The following is a 19,853-nucleotide window of genomic DNA, read 5'->3' on the forward strand; positions in this document are numbered from 1 at the left end:
GGGTGATCCCAAATTTTTTATGGAGGCCTTTATTATAAAAAAAAAAACGCCATGAATGAATTAAAGGGCATAAGAACCACCCGCCTCTATAGCCCCACCCCTAGTCATCAACTGCTCATACATGTATCTGGACAGTTTCATTACCCATAATGCATCATTCTGAGCAGTGTAGTCTTGCAATATAGGCCTACTTGAATGATAATAATTATAATAATTGTCGCAAGGCCTCGTTTGCTCTGAGACGTATTGGAATGATTCGGTCGTACCTGAGTAAGAATGTGACTGAGATCCCTATTCACGCTTTTGTATCTTCCCTTCTTGATAACTGTAACAGTCTCTTGTACGGAACCCCGGACAAAGATGTAGCAAAGCTCCAAAGAATCCAAAATTCAGCCGCAAGACTTGTCTCCAGATCCAAGAAACACAACCACATCACCCCAATCCTCAAAGAACTTCACTGGCTACCCATCAAATCACGAATTCGCTTCAAATTCCTTCTAATAACATTTAATGCTGTCCATGGTCTTGCCTCAATATATTTCTGAACTTGTTTCTCCATACACCCCCTCTAGGACACTTAGATCATCAACTCAACAACTCCATCAAGTACCCAGACTAAGAACTAAGATGCATGGCGAAAGGTCCTTCTCCTACAGTGCCCCAACCCTTTTGAATTCCCTCCTCAGTACTCTCCGATCACAAAATAATCCTGGACTTTTCAAATCCCAACTTAAAACATTTCTCTTTAATGAAGCATTCAAATAGACCTTTTACAATACTTATATGCCATATGTAACTGATTAATGTTGATGTTGTTTAAGTGTTATTCTAAGTAATTCCTTATGTTGTATTATTATTATTTCTGTAAAGTGCATTGAGAGTCCTGTCAGGTCTGAAATGCGCTATAGAAGAACTGCATTATTATTATTATTATTACCAACGTGCTTATATAGCGCATATCACTGCCAAATGCGTCCCTATGCGCTTCATAGGATATTATTACCCTGGCCTTAGCCCCGCAGCCTTTTACAGCGCGGTGGCATCTCAAGGAATGAATTCCTGCCAGGTACCCATTTACCTCACCTGGGTCAAGTGCAGCACAATGTGGAGAAATTTCTTGCCGAAGGAAATTACGCCATGCCTGGGATTCGAACCCACGACCCACTGTTTCAAAGTCCGAAGACTAATCCACTGGGCCACAACGCTCCACTATTCGCACTATTCACTCCTCATGACATTCATAACACAATTTACCAAGTAACAGAACAGGCATCTTTCCTCTAAAAAAATACTGTAGTTTCTCTTCACAATAAAATGATAGGCTAATTCATCCACTGCATAATAGTAATGGTAAATCTCAAAAGGTATATTTCAAGACTACCCATTTATAACACACAGTCAATGAGAGAAATCACAGTGTTGGAAAGTTCGCCCCACCCCCTTTGAAAAACCTTACCTCAATGTCTGTGTTCTGTTGTAGACTTGGTGTTCAAACCTAGCTGGCATCCTCAACAGGATAGCACACTCTCTGGGTCACAACAATTACAGCTGAGTGAAAAAAATAAATAAATAAAGCATGAATTACAGGTCGGCAAAAAATAATTTAAATTGACAAGTAATATAAACTGAATAACTTGACCTTTTATAGCACAGTTATAATGTAACATTTTTGCTTCTCATCTCAAGTTTGAGACAATGATGATTTTGTGCCTAGTGTTTCACATTCCATGCAATGGAAGAGCAATCTTGTGGCTAAACATACATGGATGCAAGAAAACAATTGCATGTACATGGCCATTGAGGTAACCCTTGGGCCAGCCTAAGGAGTGTTATTGATAAAATAATGTAAATGTAATCGGCGAAGGGATCTGAGGAAAAGGCAAAATGGGAAATGTGAAAAGGTAATACATGTAGTTGTCTTGACCTTTATACCTACCAGAATTAAACAATGCTTAAAACTTCAAAATGTCTTAGCATTACATGACTTACAAGAAAGGGGAAATAAGAAATTACTAATACAAGGTCCACAGAGAAGTTCTAATTCTTATGGGCCAGCCTATAGGGAAATGTGTAAATAGTGATGGTACTGGAATAGACACCGTGATGAAGAATTACGAAACGTCTAACATTGAAAGCCCAATGACCATAAATGAACACCATGATAAGTCTACCCTAACAAAGACTCCAATGAAAGCAGACGTGCTAATCATCGGAGATTCAATGACAAAACAGATCAGACCATCTAAACTCTCACAAAGGAAAAAGGTAATCTGTAAAACTCTGAATGGAGCCAAAATAGAAGACGCCTGCAGTGATGCATGTAATCTTGCACATCAATGCGAAGTCAGCGAAGTAATCGTACATCTCGGGACGAACAACTTGAAAAGTGACGAGTCTGATGAAATAATTGCAAAGACATTCTCACTTCTTGATCAAGTCCATCAAGTCCCTGGTGTAAAATCAATCGCTGTATCAACAATCATACATAGGTTAAATGAGACGAATCGTCAACATGCTAAAGTTGAGGAGGTGAATGACGCAATTAAACTTTCAGCCAATCAGCGTAGTTGGTCGGTAATCGACAACAGTAATATCGACCCTGTCCTCCATCTGAACGCAGATGGCGTACACCTCAATCGGCGGGGAATAATTGCATTCGCGAAAAACATCATTCGATTCCTGCGTAACTTGTCACAAAACTATGATGATGCATTCCCACCTTTAAATCATAGCGAATTACCACACTCAAAAGCTGATCAAGAATTCGCTCCCTATCCCAGAAGTTACTTTTCAATCGATCCTGAACGAGGAAATCAGATGAACCAGCCTCCCCCTTTTCCGTGGAATGAGTATTATCCGAGGTCTCGACGCAAAGCAGCAAATAGAGAATTTCCGAGAGACTGGGTAGATTGTCTGTCCACGGCAAGGAAGCTCTTGAACTCCAGACACCAATAGATAACCCAACAAATGAATCCACTTCAATCTTAGATCAACAACCCACTCAGAAAATTAATTCCGTTGAAAATGATCCGGTGGAACATATGGATAATGAATCATTTCCACCCTACAAACCCGAAGGTGGAATCTCTCTGAACAAATGTCAGACAGAAATGAGATCATGTCATATAAAGGAAACGAAACATGGCTTTAGAATAGCACAATTAAATATAAGAACTATATTATCAAACATCGACAATCTACAACTTATGGTTGAAGATCTTAAATTAGACCTGATTGCATTGAATGAAACTAGATTAAGCAGTGATATAAATGAGCAGTTACGCATTCAAGACTTTTGTATTTATAGGAAAGATCGGAATAACAAAGGTGGAGGAGTGGCAGTATACGTCAATGAAAATAAGCTTAGCCACAAATTAAGACCCGATCTTATGAACAAGGATATTGAACTTATAGCTATAGAAGTAAAACAACAAACTTCATCGTCTATAATTGTTTTGGCATGGTATAGACCACCTGGATCAAGCATTGAATTGTTTAAAGTATACATCCAAAGAAAATTCACGAAAGTGATGATTATAGACAAATTATATATGAATGGAAAGGTCTTGTCTTTTTATACACAAATATGTCACTAAAAAGTCTTATTGATGTCGTGGAAATGCAAGAAATGAAATTATTAGAGACCCTTCTCAGCCCCCCAGCCGCCCCCAGACCGCGATCAAATACAGTCGAGAATAATGACGTCACATGATGATCGACTCACTCAGCCGCTCTCTAGTTTCTAGCTCTGTGCAAGCCAGCAGTACAGTGATAGCTGATTCACCTTCCTGGTCTCTATTTTTCTTCGAATTTACCGTTTTCTTCATGTATTGTGATATCCGAATTCTGTTTTCGACAACTTCAGACTATAAGGGAACCAGAACTGTGTTATTTTGCCCGGTTTTTATTGAATTGTGAACTGGAAAGATCGATTTTGTCCACTCGACAGTCTTCGTTGTGTTGCTCTACTAACTATTGAAAAACTCCAAGCTGCACGGTCCCATTCACTTGCTCCCGATGCATGTTGCAGGTTACGCTGTTTGATCCAGTCAAAAGTCAAGGTAAGCATGTTTGGAAACTGTACTTGTTCTGACGATGCATTCAGGTCAGATACAGATCTGATATAAGTTTAGAATCATGCATTTTGGCGTATACTATTAAAATTAAAAAGTCTTTATTTTAGAAATAATGTTTTTGCACAATTCCAGCAGATTTTTTCTTCAGATTTCTAAAACTGGTCAGGACTCAGGCAGGCGATTAAATTAATTCAAATTATTTAGGAGCACTGGTATGGACCATGGCTGAAAATCTGCTGTTTCAGAGGAAGGTTTCGCAATACGTGTGAGTGGTGATTACCCTGATTCCTGGCCAAAATCACTCACACGTATTGCGAGGTTAGTATTAGTATACTAACCTCGCACCACGAACCGCGTTTGGCAGTGGATTTCTATTACTAGTGGGTCGCGCGTGCTGGGATCTCACTTCTTGGGTCCACAACACACGACTTCTATGGCTTGAATTTTCTGTGCGCGGCGGCATGTAATGAACCCTTGGGTGGGCCAAAATTAGAGTCTGGTGTTTCTTTCTGATTAGAGTGTTGCTGCATATATGCATGCGTACTGCCTTCAACAATGAAGATAAATGCAATCTTTGTAATGACACAGAGACTCAGAGAGCACCGTACCTCAAGTGATATTCGTGTAGTCTCCACTTCACTACTGCTACAGCCTACACTACGCTACACACCTACCCGGGTAGGTGTGGCGTACATGTACTGTAGTGTAGCGGTAGTGAAGTGGAGTGGGGCCTACACAAACATCACTTGCGGTAGAGCACCAGTGTTCTGAGTGGAACTTTTCAGGTGTCTTTAATAACCTACTATCATTTGTTGTTGACTGGGAATTACATGCCACCGCACGTCATCAATCATCACGATAATTAAATTCATACTTTGATTTGATTATTTAAACTATTTCTTTTTTCTCTCTTCTACACACAGATCTACACACTTGCTGACTCTGGTGACATCTGGTCTCTGCTTGCTACCTCAATCTGGGAGATTCCATCATGTCCTTTTACTATGATTTGGATATAGCCATTTTTTTCTTCAATCTTTCCAGGACCTACGGTTTGCAAGTTGTGGACTGATAATGATACAAAAGAAAAATTTTCTTTATCAATCTTGGAAACAATTTTGAGCACAGTTTTGGAGAGAACTAAGAAATTTGACTTGGACAGGAATACAGCTTGTCAAAAATAATAACACACAATTTAAAACGAAAGAACAATTTTAATGTTACTAGGGCATTTTGCGAGAAATGTTATACTCAATCACACGTCCCAAATCAAGGGTAAGTCCTTTGATTAAACATGTAGTTGAATTGCGATTGCAACTCGACCTTATTACGCTTGAATTTGAATTTAAGACTTACGCTTGATTTGCAATTGAACATAAGTTTCTTGCAGTGCCCCATAATTATGTTTTGTTATCAGATATTTAACGTGCTGATTTTTCTTGAAAGGTAGAATATATTTGTCCTTTTAAACGGTATTTGAATATGGGTACGCCTTTTATTTGTTTTCCACAATATTTATTGCATGTATGAACAGAAGTGAAATATTTATTGTGAAGCACTGTGAATGTTGTGTGCTGTTGTGTGATGGTTCATCATTTTTTTTATAAGACTGAAAGCCTGGTGGATGTGAGGAAGTGGCCTGGATGAAAGAAAAGTGAACATGTGTCCAATTACTGATTTGCATATTCTAAGACAATTTTGTTTCTGGATAAATTTTGCTATGCATTCCCTACATTAAGAGTAAAGGAGAAGTCCACGCAATCAAAAATTCATTTGAATTTAAAGAAAAATAACAAGATATTGCAGGAAATTTCATAAAAGCTTTGATTCAAATTTATATAATTACTATTTTAACAGTTCCGTAAATATAACCTATTGTGATCAGATGAAGAGTTTCCTATCGTCAAATCTGCAAAGAATAAAAAACAAAATGCCACAAAAAATAGAAACGAATGTGATGTGAGTGACAACTCTAATTTGCATATCATTGTTTTGTGTATATGACTGTTTTGAGTAAAAACAACAAGGGAAATTACTCTATTCAAATAATTTTTAGTTGATGTGGACTTGACTTTTAACTCTACACCTCCCATCCCAAATAAGAGTAGAAATAATCTAATCAAGAACTTGAAAATCAAAAGCAGCAATTAATAAGCAAGATTTGATAAATACAGGTCTGAATAGAATTTCACAAGAAAATAAAAAGAGAAAAAAAGATGGGTAGGGACGGGGAAGGAATAAAAAAAAAATCCAGAGTTTCGAACCAGGGTCCTCGCACATGACAAAACAATGGCCAACGCATTTGGCCACAGACCATTGCCCTACCGGAATGGCATTTTAAAGATATATGAAATAAAGTCCGCTCGCCGCTGTTGCCTAATAATGCTTCGGCAATTCAACTGCAATTTCAGTCATTTCGCGATGGATATTGCCATGTTTTTTTTGTGGTTCCTGACTTTGCTACTTAATGAAATTTCATAATTTTTGTTCAGTCATAAAGAAGAATGTCTATGCTTTATATTGATTATAATATTAATGTGACGCAAGTGTGATTTCTACGTGAAAATATGCTTTGTTTATTCACATATATTTCTTGAAAAAAAAAAAATTTCTAAGCTAAATATTGGTTACCAAAATACGTTAAATGTGCACTTTTTTTCACTGTTCAGTAAATTCAAACTTTTATCTATATAACAAGACCAATATCAAGAGCAATAAACAATTCTAAGAGCAAAAAACGCTGATTGGAAAGATCGTCTCCAATGGGCTGCTGTCAGCTCAGCTGCTCACTGCTCATTGTGTGACGTCACTCAGCTGGAGCTCGCAAGAGGACCGGTGGAAAGCAGAAATATGGCATGAAAATAAATCATTTTTGAGAGCTGATTTCTGCAAACTCTGATCACTATTTTGAAAAGTGAAGTTATATATCTGATTAGTAATACTTCCCCTTTACAATGATGACCACATAAAGTCATTATAAAATACTTTTGATTCTTCGGATGTATACTTTAATGTTATTGAGAACGTTCTATCAAAAACTGATGAAGAACAAAAGGATGTCGTATTTTTAGGAGATTTCAATTGTGATATCAATGGAAACCCATTGTCTTGTTAATATACAAAACAATTACTTGATATTTGCCAGAATTATTCTCTTACTCAAGTGATAGACGAACCAACAAGGGTAACTCTTCATTCATCCACGCTCATTGATTTAATTTATACCTCTAACTGTATGAAAGTTGTCGAAAGTGGCGTCCTTCACATAGGAATGAGCGACCACTCCCTTGTTTATATTGAATGGGGTAAAATCCGGAAACCATCTTCAAAGCATGTGTATAGAACCTATAGAACTTATAAGAATTTCGATGAAAATCTTTTCTTTTCTGATCTACAAGCCATCGATTGGCAAAGTGTATATACATGTAGTGATGTTAATCATTCTCTTCTTCAATTCCAAACAATATTTTCTTCATTGTGTAATTTTCATGCCCCTATTAGGAAAAGCCGTATTAAGAAACACCGAAAACCTTGGATAAATACTGAAATTATTGATCTAATTCGTAAACGAGACAAATTGAAAGATAAAGCGACTCGAAAGCGTACGCGCGCAAATTGGAAAGCTTATAGAAAGAGTAAAAATTATGTCACTTACAAAATAAAGCAAAACAAACGTAAAACATTCCAAAAGAAAATTAAAGATTCAAAAGGAAATGTGAAGAACACGTGGAAAAACCTTAACATATTGATACCACGTAAGAATAAAAATACAAAAATTCAATGCTTGATAGTTGATGAGAAAGAAATTCATGAGACTAAAAAAATTTCACAGACATTTAATGATTTTTTCGTAAAGGTAGGCCCTAGACTTGCCGATACAATCGACAGTACAGGGTCTGCAAATGAAAATAATAATGCAATGCAATTTCACCCGCACTCGTTAGTTCATATCTTTCAACTTGTCCCAGTAACTGTAAGCGAAATAAAGAAACAATTATTGAAAATGTCTAGTGGCAAAGCGATGGGATGTGATATGATACCAATGAAACTTATAAAGATAGCGATACCATGTATAACTGAACCCTTGGCACATATTATAAATGTGTCTATTACTACTGCATGTGTACCTACGGAGTGGAAAAAGGCAAGAGTTAGTGCCTTACATAAAGGCGGTGCAAATGAACCTTCTAATTTCAGGCCAATTTCGATATTACCTATTTTATCTAAGCTACTAGAACGTATAGTGTTTGATCAATTGTATGAATACTTGAACAGGAACAATTTGATTAATGACTACCAATCTGGCTTTCGGCCATTACATTCTACAGCAACGGCATTACTCAATACAACAGATGAATGGCTAAAAAGCTTTGATGAAGGCAAATTAGTATGCTCTGTCATGCTAGACTTAAAAAAAGCATTCGACACGGTTGATTTTGAATTGCTTATCCAAAAATTAAAGCAATATGGAATTGGGGATCACTCAATTGAATGGTTTACAAGTTACTTATATGGAAGATGCCAGAAAACGACAGTGCATGGTATATCATCTGATTTATTACCCATTAAATCTGGAATCCCTCAAGGGTCCATTTTAGGGCCGCTTCTTTTCATTTTACATATTAATGATCTACCTTTAGTTCTTAGAAATTGCAAAATAAGTATGTATGCAGATGACACTATTTTATATTATGCAAGTAACAACTACTCTGATCTAGAAAACAAAATCAATGAAGATTTGCAAAATGTGAAACGATGGCTTGATCACAATAAGCTTAGTTTGAATATCAAAAAAACTGAATATATTGTCCTAGGAACTAGAAATCGACTGAAACTATTCAAAGATGAATCGCTAAATATTCACATTGATGGAACCCCCCTAACAAGAGTTACCCAGTGTAAACATTTAGGAGTAATTTTAGATGAAAATCTGTCATGGGGAAAACACATTCAAAATGTGCAGAAGAAATGTAGTCGCGGTTTGTTTATGCTAAAATCGATACGAAGTATGGTTGACAAGGATACAATGATTCTAGTCTATAATGCCCTGATTTCATCTCATTTGTCATATTGTGATATAGTATGGGGAAATTGCGGCAAATGTTTAAAAGATAACCTCCAAAAGATTCAAAATCGGGCAGCTCGCGTTATCAATAATACCGCCTGGGATTCATCCGGAAACGAAAATCTAAATGAACTAAATTGGGATACACTTGAAAAGAAAAGGAATGAAAGTGTTGCAATAATGATGTTTAACATACTCAATAACTTAGCCCCTTCATATCTAATCAATAGATTTTCCCTTAAAGAAAGATCACATAACACAAGAAGTGGGAATCTCAATTTGGAAATAATGCAAATAAAGTCTGAATCTGCAAAGCGCATGTTTATGTACAGAGGCGCCAGTATGTGGAACTCATTACCCACTAATATTCAAGCGGCACAAACGAAACACAATTTCAAAACAGGTCTAAAGAGATTATCTGTGTGATATGGATCACAATGACTATTTTTCTGTTAAATTTTCTGTCCCCAGTACATGTATTATTTTCCAACCATTTCATATGTTTTGCTTTTATATGGCATGAGTATTAACTATATAAGTTTTATAATTAATTTCAGTGCATGTTTAGTTATGTTTAGTTATCATAAATTTTCCAGACATTTTTGTATGTTTAGTTTTTATCATTGATAAATCATGACTTGTATTCATTTTCTTGTACTTGTTTGTCCATTATAGAAACATGTATTTACTTTGACATTTTACTTTACCATGTACACATTTACTATTACCATGTATGCACCGCTTTGTTCCAATTTACCGATAGATATTTCATGTTGTAAATTATTGATGTTTTTGAAAACGGTATATAATTTCTTCGTCTTTTTCTTACTATCAATGTACATTATTATTCTTTTTCTTCTTCTTCTTTTCTTCTTCTGTTATCTTCTCTGTTGTCTTTTCTCTTTTTCGTCTCCCTCTCACTTTTCCCTTCTTCTTCTTCCTTTTTTTTTCTTCTCCTCCCCTCCTCTTCACGTTTCAATGATTGTCTTGTAATATTTCATTGATGCTCCTTTTCCATATATATTGTTCGTTATACACTGATTTTAAAATGTTTACTTTGTCAATTGTATGTTCCACACGGCCCCAATGGAAATCAGTCTGTGAACTGTTTGGGCTTTTTAACCGTGTATAAATAAAATAAATCTTATCTTATCTTATCTTACTTAATTGTTTTTGTTTTAGGTTGTAAATATATTTTATTTGTATGTTTTACATCATTATCTGGAATTTATGGCTTGCAAATTACACTCAACAATGGTAAAAAATGAATCAAACAAACACAAAAAGCACCAATATGGACATGGTACTACAGGTAGTCTCAGACTAGTCTGCACTGCAAACCCTTCACTCGAATTAAGGGTCTGAATGTGCAGCCTATAATGCCTTGTGTACTGAAGGCCCACTCACTCAGCAAGTTTTATGTGTGCTAGTCTTTGCATGGAGACCCACTTGTTGATGAAAGTTTCAATCAGGGTCTGTGCCTGCAGACTAGTCTCAGACATGCATGTCCAATAGGCCTGGGAGTGAAACTCAATCAATACATTCGATCAGTTTAATACCAACATTGAGCAACCGAATAGTACATTTTACACTAATGTATCTTTGCCAGATGTTGCCTGATTTGAAGTATTACAGTTTCAAGACTGTATTCTTTGATATTTGACAACAAAAAGCAAGATCATAAATTCCAAACATGCCTGTCATTGTGTCTCTCCAGACACAATGACAGCCTGCCAGGGTCTGCGCATCATTCAGCTGCGTTGATGTGCACATGCCATAGGTGCTGTACTGGGACACTCTACTATTAAAGTAAACTTGCTCATAATGTGTGATCGCTGGTTGGTCATGTTCATGCATATAATCTAGGTCAAATTTTTATGATTTCTGATAATCAAGGAATCTTAACTGTTTGATCTAATGATTGTTTACCCTGAGGAACAATCAAATAGCAAAAAGGGTACTCGTCCAAGTCCTATAGTCCAATTGTGAATGATTATTTTGTGTTTGATAGATAAATAAAAACTCAAATATTGGACATCAGGGGGAACATTTTATATAACAAATAGTGATTTTTACTGACAACAGATAAAGCTACAAAGATCCCTGCACCTTGAATCAGTCAGTTAAATCACAGGCTATGTGCCCCGTGAATATAAAAACACTCCCATGGGACCCTTTAAGAATAAATTTAAGGTTTAATCATTATTCCACATGTGCATTCTGGAAGCAATACTTACCGATCACAAAATCAGATTTTTTTTTTCTGGCCAATACAGGAAGCAAATACCAGTCCTTCAGAGCATGACAATAGTTCTTCCTGCAATATCAATCATTTCTGAGCATCTATTAAAAGACACAAAATATGGTTTTTAAAATGTTGTGTTAACAGATCTGGGCCCTAGAGGCAGTGGTGTAATGAGCCCCAAAAAATGAAAGAAAAATGGCACAACATGCCAAATGTAAGAAAATTTCAAGAGGCAATTGAAATGAGCAACACAAATGTTGGCCATTTAGAAATGAAAATCTGACAATCATTTTTTCTGTCTTTTTCTCCCTTTTAACTTGGGCTTGGATTTTGGGGTGGGGTGGGGCAAGCCCCCCCCCCCCCCCCATCTGTATGCCAGTGCCTACAGGTTCAATGTGGATGAAAATTAATTATATAATCAAAATTATAGAGATGAAAAGATATAATAATCTTTAATGCAATTATTATATCTTAGCTATGGATCAAATCAAGGAATCTTTATGAGAGCAAATGTTCCAGCAAATGAGCCAAGATGGCCGGTTTAATAGATTACTTTGGAAAATAATGTAATTCAATTTGGAATTGGGTCATCTATGATAAATTGCCATGTGAGCTACACTCACTTGTTATACTTTCCATTACGGTCTAAACCTGAATTGAAGGTACTGTAATCTTAGTAAACTAATAGTTTGTCTGTACTAACTATTTGGTGTAATTGCTATTTTGCCCATTCACACGTTTGTATTAAATTTCCTATATTAAAGGAGAATGAAACTCTTGGAGCAAGTTAGCTTTTGTGAAAGCAGAAAAATCAAAGAATAAGATCAACAAAAGTTTGAGTAAAATAGGACTAGCAATAGAAGAGTTATGAGCATTTGAATGTCGAGATCATTAATGCTATGGAGATCCTACCATTGGCAATGCGACCAAGATCTATGATGTAACAGATGAACAACTCTCCCCTTTTGGACACTGAAAATATACCCCAAAACATCTCTTTTTGCTCATTCTAATCATATGACAAACGATTCATCAATGATATAATGTTGTGAAACCTCTGTACTTGTCCTCTCATAAAGAGAACACATCACCTTGTGATATAGACTCTATAAAAGTGAGAATATAAGTGAAATAAGTACAGTACTAAAGTAATGAGGGAGTTGTACGTGTGTGACATCACAGATCTTGGTAGCATTGCCAATTGGAGGATCTACATGGCATTAGTGATCTCAATATTCAAATGCTCATAACTTTCTTATTATTCATTCAATCTTCCTCAAACTTTCAACAATATGTTTCTTTGATTTTTCTCTTTGATATGGATTCAGCTGGTTTCAAGGGTTTCATTCTCCTTTAAGCTTAAACCTACATGTTGTCTAATATCCACTTTGTCCAACACCACTATTAAAGCCTTCATGTACCAGGGTGGATACAGGATTTTCCAAAAGGGGGGCACATTTTCCAGACGAAAATTTGACAAGCAAAAATGTTTTCTTAGGTCATTTCGTCCGTGAAAAATTGGGAAAGCAAAAGAAAAAAAGGTCCTCACTTTCAAAGGGGGGGGGGGGGCACACTTGGGTAAAAACGGTATACTTACATTACAAATTTTAATTATGGCTCTCAAAAAAGGGGGGGGGGAGACACAGGCCGACCTCCCCATCCCCCCCCCCCCTTGATCCGCCACTGAAGTCTATATATGTTTATGTACCGGTAAAAAACTTTTATTTTTAAAAGTGTGAGAAAGCAAACTTGTGTGATTGAAGTGTAAGTTAGACCCTCTGGGTATTTCACTATAAAATGGCGATTACCTTTAGGGATTAGTCCATGTGATGGTTCATGCGGTATTAGGGTGTGTTTATGCTTCCATTGCGAGGACAGAATCAGCGTTTTCAAACGTCGATTCAAAACGCCAATCGTAAACGTAGTTCTGGGAGTGCTGTTTATGCTTAACTTTTCAGAGGCGAAATCATGATCTCCACAGCTGGCTTCACATCATAATTTTCGTTGAGCAGGAAAGCGAGGTCAAATTGGACGCGCCCTTTTTCGAAAGTTTTTTTTTTTAGTGTTGTTATGGGGAAGGTACGTCGACTGTTATATAAACATCGACCAATTTCCGATATTTTAGTCATTGCATAGAGCTTCTTGATATAGCCATATAATTTCCACCATGTTGAGGATAATAGTTAAAAAAAATAAAGAATATTAAGTATACAAAATAATAAAATATCTATTTGTTTATGCTACTGGGGCATCTGGCGATGCCTCATTATCACTCATGTTCCAGGTTTTGGGTGTAAATCCCTCAACGTTCATCGTGATGACAAATTGGAAGATTAATACTAGTAATAGTACTACACATGCAAAACAAGGGAGATGAGAGGTAATTCCGTGGAGGTAACATGCGACCATGGAGCAATGCGACTGTATTTGCCTGCGGATTTTCATCTCACCGGAAGCATGTACCAAATGACATCATTTAAACACGTTTACGATCGTGGTTCTGTTTATACTTCCCCAGAAAGCCTGATTCTGGTCAAACGACGTTTACAAACGCACCTTTTTGTGAGTTTACGATCGGCGTTTTGAAACAGCGTTTAAATGAAAGTAAGCATGGACGCAACCGTGTTTTGGACTAATCACGTTTGGAAACGCTGATTCTGGCCTGAAAAGTGGAAGCATAAACATGGCCTTGGTCTATCAGAAAAGTATGTAGACCAACTGCTTGAAGCAGGGCAGACATTGTGAATAAACCATAATAAAGCATTAGCAATGACAGGAGAGAAGGTATACTCACATAATTGCATATATGCAGGTACTGTATATGCTTGTGGTCAGATCTGCAGCCAATGCCCAATCAGCTGGATATAATTCTCAGCAGAGCAAGAAGAACCATACATTAGCACAGCCTAAACTGAGAAAAAGGGGAGAAGTATGAACTTCAGCGACAAAATCAACAAACAATGGCTATGTGAATTATCTCAATAATATATCCTTCTATGGAGATAAGAGAAATCAAGCACATCAAGGCTACATGTAGGAAGAATAGCTACATGTACGTCAATAAGATAATACAGTAGCTTTATGATAACATATCCTCTTAATTGTGATAAGTCAAGTAGGAAGAATGCTATGTCAAGAAGATAATATCTAAATGATATGTATTCTCTTGAGATAAGAAAAGTCATATATAGGAATAGTGGCTAGATGTGAATATGATGATAATATTTCAATAATATTAATATAACAAAGTACATGTATCCTCTTTACGGTGATAAGAAAAGTCAAGTATAGGAAGAATGGCTATGTTGATAAGAAGATTATATCTAAATGATAAAATAATGTATCCTCTTCATGGTGATAAGATAATAATCATTAAAAGCAAACAAAAGAAGAGACAGACACATGACTAGAATCAATTGTTTTTAATGCAGCCAAGTTGGAGGTGCTATGGATTATTAAGGGGAATCCAACCCAAATAATAAACTTGTTTTTAGAGGAAAAAGAAAAATCAGACAAGTTGATTGTTGAAAGCTTGATCAATATCGGTCAAACAATAAGAAAGTTATGAATTCTTTAAAGTTGTAAAAATTGGTAATCACTAAATGGAGACTTTAAATTGGCCTCATACGTGATGTCTTAATGATAAACTTGGTCAGGACTAATCATCCATGTACTCCAATACATAGGCTACAATAAATAGCTAAAAAAAAAAATTTTTTCAAAAGTTCTACTCCAAATTATATTTTTCTTTCATGAGGATGCAAAACAATATACTTATTGGGTTATAGCATATTTAGTTTACCGGTACTGTCCCAAGGATTTAGATACTTTTATAGAATAAACCAAAAAATGACAAAATCCTGATAATTAAGTACATGGCCTATAGGAAAGTTGCCCTTGCCCCTTGTCATAATTTACTTACCCAGTTGCCAATTTGAAATCTACCTAGTCTTAGGGATCTCAATTTTAGAGCTGCCATAACTTTCTTATTGCTTGTCCAATTTCTTTCAAATTTTTACCATTCTGTTTTACTTATTTTTCTCCTTTACAACACACCAATTTATGACCAAGGATGAATTCCCCTTTTCATGCTAAATTTACCACTCCCTCAATAATTTACCACTCCCTGCTTATTATAGCTGGCCCCTGCATTTTTACCCACTTTACTATTTTACATGCTTCATTTATGTATTTTTCAGCCTTATTCATTATTTATATTTTCGATTGTCACACAAAGTGTACTCATTTATGTCATTGTTATTGTATCATTCTATTTTCATTTGTTGATTTATGAATAAAATGCAGAAACTCCTGCAAAAACAAGCAATATATTGCTCTCATCATTGATATAAATTCATTCTAGATTATTAGAAGGAATTCATTTACAGTATGAGTGTAACTTCGCAGTGCCCCCCCCCCTCCCCACCCTTACACAAGGCTTGAAGTCATCATTATACAACTGCCATTAATCTAATGTAACAACAACATATATATATCTGCTGGTATGCTGATCCTCCATGCAGAGAGCAGATCTATAATAATTGGCAAAACAAGCAAGTTTATAGAATGTTTATGCCCCAGGGGGGGCCACTCAGTATATAAGCATAGTGGGTATGTGCCGCGGAGGGGACCCCCATTTTTACACTCAAATTTCCGTTCCAAGGCATAGCATTTTTGTCTTATTGAGAAAAAGAACAAAGAAAGCCTTGACCTGCACCTTCAAGAGATGGACCTCTGTTATGAATTTGGCGATCTCACCTCGAAGCTATAGAAAGTTATTGTGTGTACAACACAGCACAGTGCCAGTCATGGAAAGTTCATTGACCTTTGACCTTATTCAAATTCGACTCATATTCGAACTTGACCTGTACCTTCAAGAGATGGACGTCTGGTATGAATTTGGCGATCCCACCTCGAAGATATAGAAAGTTATTATGTGTACAACACAGCACAGTGCCAGTCATGGATAGTTCATTGACCTTTGACCTTATTCAAATTCGACTCATATTCGAACTTGACCTGTGCCTTCAGGAGATGGACCTCTGGTATGAATTTGGTGATCCCACCTCGAAGCTATAGAAAGTTATTGGGTGTACAACACAATTGTTGACGACGACAACGACGACGCCGACATCGGAAATAGTGATACCTATGTCTCGCTCCGCTACGCAGGCGAGAAAAAAACCACCAGAATACCGATTTTGTCATATCTCTGAGAAAAGATATAATATGGAGAAAAGAAAATGTTCAGAATATCACCCCCATTATTTTGTTGTTGTATTGGTCCCTACCCCCTTTGCGTTTGATCTGCCCCTTGTGCTTGCAGTATCATTCGGGGATAGATTAAAAAAGCAATAGGTCTACAGGGAAAACAAAGAAAAGGTGTAAACAGGCCACCTGAATGACATGGTGGTTTTGATACTTTCACCGTCTTTGCCATTTCTGGCTCAGGTCTATCCATGTCCAGTGAGTAAGACGAAAACAGGTATTTTTCTACTTTGTAGTTGTGACAATTGACATTACAATAACAGGGCCAGCATTAGACCAAAAAGCTTTGGTCTCTGTTAAATTGGTTGTTCCTCTGAGCTGAACTCTGTTGGCTCAACTCACCAATTACAGAGACCGAAGTTCTAACTCGATCTGTACAGGGACTCAATAGCCATATGTTTATGTAAAGTTCGGATAAACAAGGGAAGTGGGAGTCGCGCGACAGCCGAAATCACTGTTTTTGTCCTTTTTAAGTTTATTTTTTCCTGTTTTGGTGCATTTCAGGCCATAACGGAATAATAATATTTCTTCTGGTCCAGTTCTTTTTATATATTTTTATGAAATAAAGACGATAATTGATGAGCCCCGTCGAGGGGATTTTGCATTGACTGACATTGTTAACCCCCTAATGCCGGCGCTAATGCAGTTTCGCACCTAACGATTACCACTACCAGCTTACCTCATCACCAATACTTGTTCCCAAATGTCACGACAAGTCTCTCAGTCACATTTCGAGGTCAATATACCCACCTCTTTTCCAAATATCGCAAAATTTTGTCTCACCGAGGTCAGAAGCCCATTTGTTTTGTGTGTGATTGACAACAAAAATCCTTATCAAAACAAAAGTAGACGGTGAATTTTTAAAGTAGACGGTGAAAAGGGGTAATTTTTCATGAGGAATCTGCTTATCAGTCACATTTTTATTTGCCGCCAAGGTAATCCTTTGCAGCAAATGTAATTAAACAAAGGAAATTGATCTCCAAAACTGGAGACTGTCTCTGAAATTGGATAGGCCTACCCAAATTCTTTACAAAAAAGTCAAAAGTCTCTGATATTGGAGATAATCTCCCACATTGGAGACAGTCTCCAATATTGGCCGTGCGCCTCTACTGCTCGGCGATATATCGGCCACACTACAAGTACAATCCCAGACCAACATGTAGAACCCTCCCGTAGCTCTGCTCTGGCTCATCTATCGCAGTATCGGTACCTACCCGTACCGTTACCGGTACTCACTCGAGAAGTTTACGCAGATCGATGCACTGTCTGAGCTGCAGCTGCGCTGCGGCATTTTAGATTGATTGCGGGCGCGTGTGTAAACTGTAATTTTCACATCTCCTCGCTCTATGCGAGGTCTACAATTGACTTACACTTGATTTAACATTCATTCATACTTGGCGATAAAAGAAAACATCAGCATAAATTCTAGCTTACCTTACTACATAAATATAGGCTGGAAACATGTAGAGAAACATCCAATGTATTGTAATATCAGCTGATCTGACGCAACTTTCTTGATTACGCAATTCATCATATCGGATCTTGATAGCGCATGCGCATACGCATCAGCGCAGCTTCTTGAGTCTTCAATTTCCCGCGGCAGGGGCGGCAGAACCGGGAGGCAGAGGGCCCCCCCCCCCCACACACACACACCACCAGCAAATCCAGAAACATTTTTCAATCTGTGCATTAATTTCTTATAAAACAACATAAATGTGCATGTAATAATATCATAAGCCCTACAGTGCGAACGCGAAGCGCGAGCTAAATTTTTTTGGAATTTCATTTTTTTTGTCCTGAAAATTGAACATTTTGGATATTCTAGATAATTACTGAGAGCGCGAAGCGCCGGAGCAGAAATTCTCAATATGCGTTATCATTTTGATCTCGGACTGGGACATTCTATGCCTAAGGACATTTTGTCATATGAAAATGATGATTATCTTCCTATTCCTCTTCCTCAGCGCGATGTGAAACTTGTCGATATTCCTTTCTGAAAAAAGGAATTTAGTTATTAGGAATTCTTAAAAATTTATTATCATATTTATTAATCTAATAAGCCTAATGAGTGCGTGAAATTCGTTAACGTTGAGGTATGAAAACTGAATATTTTAAGCACTTTTTTTTATTCATGAATAGGATTCATGGTTTGATATATTTTTAACAATTAATGCGAGCGCAAATCGCGAGCCGAAATTTTTAATACACTGTCATATAAGGGGGATTTTAAGTAGTTTGTTGTAGAATTAATATAGTGGTATGAATAACTCACCAATCAAAATGCGAGCACGCTGCTTTAGCTGACATGCCTTTGTTTTTGACAATCACACCTGAAAAGAGATTTTTTTGGAGAATCTTATGGAATACACAAAGACAAAAAAGTAGGCCTACTTGGCAAATCGAATAATGCGAGCGCTAAGCGCAAGCATGAAAATGTTGATATTCACACCATAAAACGGACATTTTACACAGCACTTCAAAAAATCAATTTGTAAATCAAACAAAATAATGAAAGCTCCATGTCAGAGCTGAAATATGTTTTGTATATTGACTTCAAAACTTGATATTTTAAGCTATACATATCAGCCTATCAGCCTATTGAGCAAGATTTGTATATCATCGAACAGGTAATGCGAGCGCAAAGCGCGAGCGAAAATTCATTATAGTGACATGATTTTTTTTTTAATTATATTTCAAGTCTTCCCCTGACCTTATATTATTCACTCATCTCTCGCCTTTCACTTTTCCTCTTCTTTTGTTTCTTCCTTTCTTTTTCCTTTTTTTCTTTTTTCTTTCTTTTCCCCTTTTTTGCTCCGCTAATATTTTTGTAAATGGGCACGTTGAAGAGAATAAAGAGAATAATTTGTTCAACGAAGAGACACTGACATTGTGCCTCAATGTGGGCCATCTGGGGAACGTTTTAAGAACATTCTTGTTCGACAAGTTGTCAGATCTAAAAGCTTTCCCTGATTTTGATTGCAATGTTGGTTACCTCTTCTATGGTAAAGTTCTGTCGGATTAAACAGGACCTGTCAGATAAAGCGACAGACAAGTCCTTTAATTCACGACACGTTAATATAAAGTGCTCTCGGGGTTGCAAAATGCCCCTCTATCTCTACCTTTGTCTCTTCCAGCCATGGGCGGAAATCCCAGGGGGACAGGGGGGACGTGTCCCCCCTACTCAAAATAGTAGGGGGGA

At 36.9% G+C, this 19,853-nt stretch overlaps 1 protein-coding gene across 5 annotated transcripts in view; it reads right to left on the reverse strand.

Annotated features, from left to right (window-relative positions):
* LOC129277755 (solute carrier family 35 member G1-like) overlaps positions 1 to 18,204 on the reverse strand; it is a 29,922-nt gene extending 11,718 nt beyond the window's left edge. Inside the window, exons 1-4 of one of the 5 annotated variants that reach the window (XM_064109911.1) lie at positions 18,089 to 18,204; positions 14,181 to 14,292; positions 11,379 to 11,484; positions 1,457 to 1,548 (exon numbers count right to left, since the gene is read on the reverse strand). The gene's annotated coding sequence lies outside the window, so the exon portion shown is untranslated. Of the gene's footprint in view, positions 1 to 1,456; positions 1,549 to 11,378; positions 11,485 to 14,180; positions 14,298 to 18,088 lie in introns of all 5 variants that reach the window. The other 4 variants (XM_064109910.1, XM_064109912.1, XM_064109913.1 and 1 more) reach the window with 4 other exon arrangements.
* Between the last annotated feature and the right edge of the window lie 1,649 nt (positions 18,205 to 19,853).

The sequence above is a fragment of the Lytechinus pictus genome, chromosome 15, assembly GCF_037042905.1.
Source record: "Lytechinus pictus isolate F3 Inbred chromosome 15, Lp3.0, whole genome shotgun sequence".
Lineage (NCBI taxonomy): Eukaryota > Metazoa > Echinodermata > Echinoidea > Temnopleuroida > Toxopneustidae > Lytechinus > Lytechinus pictus.